General features: G+C 34.9%; 1 pseudogene; it reads right to left on the bottom strand.

Moving 5' to 3' along the window:
• Positions 1 to 8245: 8245 nt before the first annotated feature.
• On the bottom strand, positions 8246 to 9315 carry LOC149549987 (fumarate hydratase 1, mitochondrial pseudogene; annotated as a pseudogene).
• Positions 9316 to 9702: the final 387 nt, after the last annotated feature.

The raw sequence follows: 9702 nt of genomic DNA, 5'->3' as shown, positions 1-9702 counted from the left end.
ATCTGAAATTTGAAATGTTTATGTGTGTCAGTTTAGAGTTTTATGTTTTAAAATAAATGTCCTTTTTTCTTGTGGTGGAAATGTTTAGGTGGCATTCTTATAAGCCTACCCAACATTATCCACTTAGGACTTAGTATGAGTTTATTTTAGATTATTTTGGGTGTGTTAAAGGTTTCTAATTTTTGAATATGTTTATGGGAAAAATCAAAAGGAAGAAAATGATGAATATTCCTAAAGCACCATGTGTAGGCATTCAAAATGTAACTGCCACAAGAAAGCTATGATGGATTTTTTGGAGTTACATTAGAAGGTGAATATTCCTAAAGCACCATGTGTAGGCATTCAAAATGTAACTGCCACAAGAAAGCTATGATGGATTTTTTGGAGTTACATTAGAAGGTTTTTCAAAAAGAGAAAGAGTGCATATCGTAAGGGAGATTTTTTGAAGAGAGATTTTTGAAGAGAGGTTTTTTGAAGAGAGATTTTTTTTTGGGAGAAAGTGAATAGAGCGAATAGAATTTTCTTAAGTTTCTAGTGTTGTACAGATGTGATTGTGTAGTATTCTACATACATTTTTTCTGTTTGTATTTAGATCAACATCTTGGAAGAAATCTGAAAATCATATCTTCATAGTTTAATATTTTCTTAGTATTCATTTCCTATTAGCCGAATCTCTCTATTGTTTTGAGAGTGGTCTTTGCATGGGGGTTTTCTAAAGATCCTCCAATGGTCTTTGTCAGCCATTGGAGGATCCTCTATAATTTCATGCATTTATTTATTTTTATATTATTGTCTCATATGAGGTTACAGGAAAATCCAGTTGTAATGCAAATTTAAATGGGCAACATCTTCATGTGTTGACCCTCATTTCATTAAATTTCTATGCATTTGCTAAAATCTGCATTCATTCATGTGAAGCCTAAAGTCCTGTATTTGATTTTCTAAAGGTTCTAAAATTCCCTCTACATCACTCTATGCCTTCAGAGATACTTTCCCTCATACCCTAGTAGATGTTTTTTTTCCATGCATCATATTCTCCCCCATTGACATCAATGTCAAGGACCTCAATCTTAATGTTACTACATACCAATTTATAAATACCAATTGGTAATATGTTGCTCCAACTCTTCAACTAGTGTACATGTCTAAAGACACTATTCAATTACAAATACTAAGAGTCCTCATTGACTCAGATCATCACAAATACTCCCCCATTTAGGAAGCATCAACATTAAGTCTAGGATAACAATAATGCTGTATACCATTGGACTAATGCACTCTCTGCATCATCTACTCAGAAGTAGGCAGGGGAATAACCCCAAGCATACCTCTTAAGTACTCAAAAGTACATTTAGGAAAAGGCTTTGTAAGGATCATTGCAATCTGATATTTAGTACTTATGTACTCCAATATGATCTCCTTTTCTGCTTCTTTTTCTCTTACCACATGACAATTAATTGTTATATGTTTAGTCTTAGAATGCAATACATGATTCTTAGACATACTCATTGCACTTGTGTTATCATAGTGAATGATAATAGATTCTTCACACTCAGCTCTGATATCCTTTTGTATTTATTGCATCCACACAACTTGATTAAAATTATTCATTATTACAACATACTTTGCCTCTGTAGTACTTTGTGAAATACAATCTTTCTTCTTTCTATACAAAGAAAGAATGCTCCACCATTGGTGCTCTTTTTGTTATCCATACCACATGCCCAATTTGCATCAGTATATGCACATACAGTGAAATCACTTGATCATTCATACCAAATTTCATACTCAGATGTCCCTTTGAAATATCTAAATATTCTCCTCGCTATTGTAAAATGACACTCCTTAGGATCAACTTGAAATCTAGCTACAATCCCAATTGCATTTGCTATATCTGGTTTGGTGTGAGTTAGATACTACAAATCTCCAATCATGGATTTGTACTTCTTCTACTCTACTGCAGGTGTCTCATCTTTTTTGGATAACTTGTGACTATTTATCATAGGTTTACAACTTCCAAAACCAAACCTTTTCAACAAATCATTCAAGTACTTATCTTGTGAAATGAATATACCATCATTGCTCTGTACAATCTACAATCTTAGGAAAAACTTCATTTCTCGTATCATGCTCATTTCAAATTTATTCTTCATTTCTTCAACAAACTTATCACTTGTTTCATCATTACCTCCAAAAATGATGTCATAAAAAAAATTATAGTAATTAGCAAACCATTTTCATCTTCTTTCAAATACAAGTTATTGTCTAACATACCTTTAGCAAATCCAATCTTTGCCAAATAACTATCAGAACTTGCATACCAAGTTCTATGTGTTTGCTTTAGGTGATATAAAGATTTCTTTAATCTACATACCATGTCTTTATCTTCTAATAAAGGAAAACCTTTAGGCTACTCAATATACACCTCTTCTTTAAGTTCTCAATTTAGAAAGGCTAATTTAATATCCATATGATAAACCTTGAACTTCTTATTCACTACATAAGCCAAGAACATCCTAGCTACTTCCATTTTGGAACCTACTCCTAAACCCATCAAATAAGGCACCTAAGAGTTCTAAACATTCTACTTAGGTTAGTTAGGCACATTGATCTAGTTGTAAGGCCTAGTTCCACGATTAGGCATAATTATGAGCCCCTTGCTAACTAAGGTAAAAAATGGTCAACAACCCCATGAATCATAGGATATTAGGGTTTTATATTTTTTAATGATTTACATCCATGTTGTATCACTTGCATAATATTTAGACCAAGTTTTGTCACTAGATTTGCAATTTTGCAAATTTTGCAAAAGTTGTTAGTAACTTTTGAACAAATTTCTTAAAAGTTGTCAAAACATGTGATTGTTTCTCACAATAGCTAAGATAGTTTTAAATGGTAATTTAACCATTTGGAATTCCCTAAAAGTCCCTCATAGGTGGGTGGTAGGAAATATAATGTATTTTGGCATTTTAAATCAATAAAGAAACAATATTTCTCTACAAATTCCATGTTCCAAGACAATGTATGGATTGGTACAAATGTAAGACAATGTGTAAATGATTTTAGAAGTTGGATCATTGAGTCTATTTCATTTTTTAATAAGTCTCATGTATTGATCTATTATAGTTTAAGAAATATCATTTTTTTACTCTTGTTGCCTATGATTCAACCTTAAAATCAACATTCCTCATAGGGCTTGATAGTTTAGGCACATTACACCATGGTAAATTGATACCCATTGTTGAAATACAAGTATTATCAATGTACTTTGATATTTTTTAGGTTAGTTTCTATCAAATGCAAAGGGCTAGATTTTCCTCCATACCCTAGGTGTGCATCCCTATCTGTACACCAAACAACATTTAAAGATAGTCCTTCTTAGATTTTGATTGGGGATTCATCAAGGCTTGAAACCTTGGAATTTTGGTTATTTTACATACCCACACATGTCTCCATGCTTGGTTTGAGTTTTGGCAAAGGAGAAGGAGCACTTGTAATTCAAATGGAACCCTTATTAGGCCAATCAACTTGGTCTAATGTTGCAACAACAACAACCTCTATGTCTTCTCATCCTTTGGTGCTCTATGATGTTTCATAAAACCCAAAAGGATATTAGAATCTATAACCAAGTTATCATCTTTTTTGGAAATATTCAAACTTATGATCAAATCTCATTCTAGGAAGGGTTATAAGCCAAATCCTTGGGTTTTGAAGCAACTTGGTGTTATGGGTTATTTTTGAAGGAAAGAATCATTGATTCCTTGTGAGTAAGACCTAAATAGGCCAAAATAGTGATTGTAGGCCACCCCTGGTCTTTATATCCACTTTTTGGGGTTTGATCCCTCTTTTTTTTAAAGGAATCCAATAGTGTAATTATGAGTTTTGGTTCTTAGAACCTTGGTAAGCCTAGTGATTAGGTTACTTTTCCTTGTAGGGTTGTGATAACCATCTTCAAGCACATTTCTATAACTATGATAGGTATTTGGTACTTAAAATATTCACCTTGGGTGTTGAGGGATTTGAGAAAATCACCATTTCTTATCATTAGAAGAATTCCACCATCCATTACTACATCAAGTGGTATTAGAGCCATGTCTAATCCTAAGAATTAGGAGATTCCTACAAGGGTTACAAATAGTGAGTGAGAAAAGATGGTGAGAGAAAAAAAGGCTACAAGTAAGGCCTTATCTTTGAGGCTTCAAGAACTTGAGAAGAAGCTTGATGATGATTCTAGAGATGAAGAAGGGAGTGATTAAGATGAGGATTTCTCTAAACAACACATCCATATAGACCAAAGACCTCTCATAGATGCCTCAAAATCCATGGGGAGGAGAACCATGGAGGAGAAGATAGACTTGAAAGTCTTCAATGGAAAGATGAGTTCAAACTTAGCCTTTGATTGGATAGAGGCTTTGACCACATTCTTTGAATGTTAGAACATCCCTAAAAAATGGAGGGTAAATATGGAAAGATTCAAGTTGAAGGGGGCATCCCTAACTTGGTGGAACTTCATCTAGATAGAGAGGGTGAAGAATGAAAAGAGTATGATCAATTCATGGAATAGGATGATAGCCTTGATCAAAGAGACATATGGACCTGAGGATTATGGAGTACAACTCCATAGGAGGAAACAAAGATTGAAAAAAAAGAACATGGATGTAGGCTCATACACTGAGGTGTTCCTAAAATTATGTATGAAGACCAATATGGAAAAAAGATGAGGATGAGAAACTAACAAGGTGCATGAATAGCTTGAAGGTTCCCATTCAAGAGGAACTAAGCCTACACTGCCCTACCATAGTCAATAAGTGCTATCAAATGGCACTCAAGTTAGAGGAAAAATGGAAGAGAAAGAAAATTTTTGGCAAAGGGAAGACTAATGATAGTGGGAAAAATTTTAGAGGCAAGGGAAACTCTTGGAATGAGGGACAAAGTAGTGGCAGCAACAGCAAGGTCCCTTATGAATGAGACAAAGAAAATAGTGACTCTAATTCAAGAGGAAACTATAGAGGAAGAAGGCCTTTCAATAGAGGGAGGAAAAATGTAGGAAGAGGTAATGGACCATTTAAATTATTTTATAGAAACTAGCTAGGAAACCATGTAGGAAGATGCCCTGAGAAGAGGAACAACAATAAACAAGGTGATAGGAGAGTAGTACTTGTCTAAGAATATAAGAAAGAAGACAATGCTGATGCTAGTGACTTGGAACCTTAAGGGGGAATGTGCTTGATGATGAGGCAAGTTTTCTTTCAAGTATCACAAACCCAAGAACCCCACAGAGGAAGAATCTCTTCATGATAAAAATCAAATGTCATGGAAAGTATGCAATCTTCTTATAGATTCTAGTTTGACTAAAAATATTGCATCTTGTGAAATGGTTCAGAGGTTTAACCTCCCAAAGAAGCCACACACTTACCCCTATCATTCTTCATGGTCAACCAAAGGCAAGAAAACTCTATTCATAGAACAAGCTTGGGTAGATTTTTCTATTTCTAATTTCAAGTACAAGGTACTTTGTGATGTGGTTTAAATGGATGCATCACACATCCTTCTAGGTAGGTCCTAGAAACTTGATGTTGATGTCGGACATCATTATAGGAAGAATGCCTACTCTATCACTAAAGATGGGAAGTCCTTCACTAAGAAGCCCCTACTAGATAAAAAATCTGAACAAGAACCTACTATGATTATCATAGGAGAAATGGAGATGCTAAAAACCTTGAACGAATATGATATGGAGCCATTTGTTTAAATCTCAAAGCCCAAAAATAACATAAAATCTAACAAAAAAGAGCCCATACCAAATGAAGTTTTACAACTACTAAAAAAGTATAAAGATGTCACTGCTAGTAACCTATGCATTATCCTCCCTCCCATTAGGGACATTACTCATCAAATAGACCTCATACTAGTCACATCCCTACCTAATAAGGAACCATATAAAATGACACTGTTGGTGTTTGAAAATGTTGTAGGGTTTTCAATTATCCCCATGAGAATATGACATATCTAGGGGTAGCTAACTCCCATTCTCAACATATCAATTCAAACATAGGGCCAACTATAAGGCTTGACCCTTCTTCTACTTACCCTTCTTCTACTTGAGGCTCTGCTAAAGCTAGGAAGGTAGACCTCAGATTCAAATGATATCGTACTAGTGCAAAAACATATCCCTGAATCTATTAAGAAGATTTTACCCTTATTTCTCCTAATGACTCATGAAATGACACAGATCTACTATAGCTAAATGAAAAGCTATGAATCTCATAAGTTGAGTGAGGGAATCCTATTATAGCTCTTCAACATGAAAGGGGAAAAGTGTTTGATCAATAATGTTGATATCAGCAAGACCCAAATATAAACAACAAAATCTAATGATCCTATCTCTAATCAGTGCCTTATCGATTGGGAAATTAAATGAATTATAACCATACATCTTCTGGAAATCTTAGACATATCTCTACATTAAGATCCCTAATCTATCCTTCACCTTGCAAATAAACATCTACTTCAGATTTGAATCTCATACTCAAATTATCCCATCATGAAATTTGCAAACCCTGTGATAAACACCAAGCAATTACATGCCTCTTTGTTCCATTTACAAGACATTTTAACCACATACATTTTGAAACAAAATGCAACCTAATTCATGCTCTTGGTTCACAAATTAGAAGAAATTACACATCCATGAATAAGAGACAAGATTCAGACTAAATTTAAAACCCTTTGCTACACTTTATTTGTTTTCCTTGAAACCAAATACATGAAAGATGTACAAAAACCTAACTCACAAATCACCTCACAAATCTAAACTATCTGCATTAAAACATAAATGCTGCTCATACAAGAAGAAGTGTTGAAGAATGGTGTCTTAGTATTAGGAATGCATCAAGACTTGAACCAAAACCTTGGTATAACAGTAGTGTGCAAATTTTCTCCAAAAAATTGGAACCTCTTGGTTTCTCAGTGAAAAAAACTAGAACATCTTGGTTGAGAAAGAAAGGGAATGATATAGAAGGAAGGAATTCTCAAATTTTCTCTGCATCTGACATCTGTCCACTTGAAATTCCTTCTCTTTGCCATCAAAAGACTCTCTCTAATCTCTCTCCTCAACTACCAAAATCAAATTATCATCATTTGTTTCTAAAAGAAAGAAATATCTGAGATATCTAATTCACTATTATAACTAATTTTGGTCCCAAGTTGAATGCACGGTAAAAGGTGAAAAACCAGTTGAATATGGCCTTCAGAATGCAATATAATCTTTCCTAGCTCTTCTTTACCACATTCAGGCTTCAAAAGGTCTTCAAATATGCTCTTTAACAAACTATGATGCTTAGTGATCTAATTTTCTTATATTGTTGCCAATGCCCCAAATTTTACAAATTGTCTTATTGCTCAAACCGGTGAGCACCTGTGCACAATCTAACTTCATATTTGGAAAATTTGAATTCTCTCAGTTCTGGTGGTATATTGAAGCACCTAGTTTGGATAAAAATTGGTCCAGTTATACTCATTTGAAAATCAAGTCCCATTTGCAGGTTTGCATAACATTTTGCAAAATTCAAAACCTTTTCCAAAGTCTAAACTATATTAAAGTTTAGACACTTTTTTAAATGACCTGCACATGATTCTTCTGAGAAAAATATTAAAATATTAATTTTTGAAAACTTTGATTTTTTCCTCCACTTTTCACTCAGGTCAAACTTGGTTTGACCATGCTTGCCACGTGTTAGCATGAGATTCGTCCACCTTCCACCATGTCAGTGACACATGTCATCTTCTCGCTATATTGCTATGCCTAACTAGTGAGCAACTATAGTTAGTGACATAGTGATATCTATCCAATCTACCATGTGGCACGATCACGTGCACCTAAAGTATCTATTTGCCACATCACCACCTACCTTAGAACTTGTGCCACATGGCACCTTGTGATTGGTTTGAAGCTCCACATCATTTCTCAGTCACACTTATACCCCTACTGATCACCACTTGTCACTACCTAATTTGCTACCAGATCTACAGGTAGGACCCATGTTGCATTTTGGCCCTTGCCAAATTTTGGAGGTTTTTCGACAACTCGCTACCTTGTTAGCAAGAAAACCTTAGATTTTATGGCCGGCAAAGTAGCAAGGTACCAGATTTTGGAGTTTTTTGATTGCCTTCTATTTGTTGATGTCATCGACTGGGTATGTGTTTTCGTTTAAAATTTTATTTTTGACTGTGTTTATCTGACCAATCACAGGCCCCACCTCCACATGCGCTTGGCTTCCAAAAGCCCCTTCTCTTTAATGCACTATGCATTGGCAATGATTTCTATTTAAAAACTTAAAAAATCTTTCCCACAATGAATGTGGGATAAAGCATCGTTGTGAATTCTTTGCTTTTATTCACCGTTTCCTTTAGAAATGGCAATTTTCTTGACTTTGACATGGGTGGTAACCTCTTCCTATGCACGAGGCTTGTTTCCTTGGAAGCTTTCTTCTTATGGGCTTTCTTTGTAGTCGCTATAGCTTTATCATAACCAATTTTAGGATTCAAAGTTGTAACAAGCATTAATGACTCTCACACAAGTTGTGTTATTCTTTGATTATTGGCCTTAATTCCCCGAAAACAATTCTTTTCAAATGAAGCTACTGCTTCTCTAGGTAATCTTAAAGACTGAAGTAAGGAACTTGCAATCAATGGCTTGTACACGTTGAGCTCAAAGTGTCCATTTGATCTTCCTACTGTAGTTGCAACATGGTTTCCCATAACCTATGCGCAAACCATTGTCAATGCCTAACATAGGGTAGGATTCACCTTTCTAAGCATTATGTTACTACCAGGTTCATATTCACCTAGCCCATAGTGAGGTCCACTTCCTAGTAGACGTATATCATTTTCTATCTTCATTAGAGAAGAAAAAATAGTGTTCAAGGCTCTACTAGTCTCAACAAAAGCATCATGTGTTGCCAGAGCTTCAAAATTGTTCTCAGCTATGACAAATGGCAACTCAATTTCTTCATCTATAGCTATTTCTATTTTAGCATCAAACCCCTTTTTTGTGTTGTGACCAATTCCAACTATAGTCCCTCCTGGCGCAAGTTGATACATGTGAGGTAATGTGGTCGTGCCACGTTCAATGCCATATTTCACCTGTGTAGCATAGCCACTAAATTCTTGTCCAAGTGTTAGAGGTGTTGCATCTTGAGTATGTGTATGCCAAATTTTCACAATATCTTTAAATTCACCAACCTTTGCATCCAATGCAGCATGTAGTTCCTTCAAGTTTAGCATGAATTTTGAATTCATTTCAATTGAGTGGGAAATGTATCATTTGAAGAATGAGACTTATTCACATGATCATTTGGATGTACAAATTTCTTGCCATGTTCTTTCCCAAGAATCTCAACAGCACAATTTTGCAATAACCTCATTAGCATTCATGCTACTTTGAGTCCCACTGCCAATTTGCTAAATCACCAAAGGAAAATGACTATTCAATTTTCCTTTAACAAATTCTTGAGAAGCTTGCATTATTGCTTTGCCAATAGTCGGGTTTAGACCATACTCCATATTGACCTCAGCAGCACATTTTTAAAGAACACCAAATGATCATATAATTGGTTCTAACATCTACTCACACTCTCTACCAATGTCAAAGTTCTACAATAGCCTTTGAGTCTATGCACCCTATAATAAGTCTAAAGTCTA

This window comes from Cupressus sempervirens, chromosome 7 (genome assembly GCF_028749045.1).
Source record: "Cupressus sempervirens isolate cs-2001-9-10 chromosome 7, ASM2874904v1, whole genome shotgun sequence".
NCBI classification, from domain to species: Eukaryota; Viridiplantae; Streptophyta; class Pinopsida; order Cupressales; family Cupressaceae; genus Cupressus; species Cupressus sempervirens.
The sequence above is the reverse complement of the archived record's forward strand: the minus strand, read 5'-3'. Positions and strand labels throughout refer to the sequence as shown.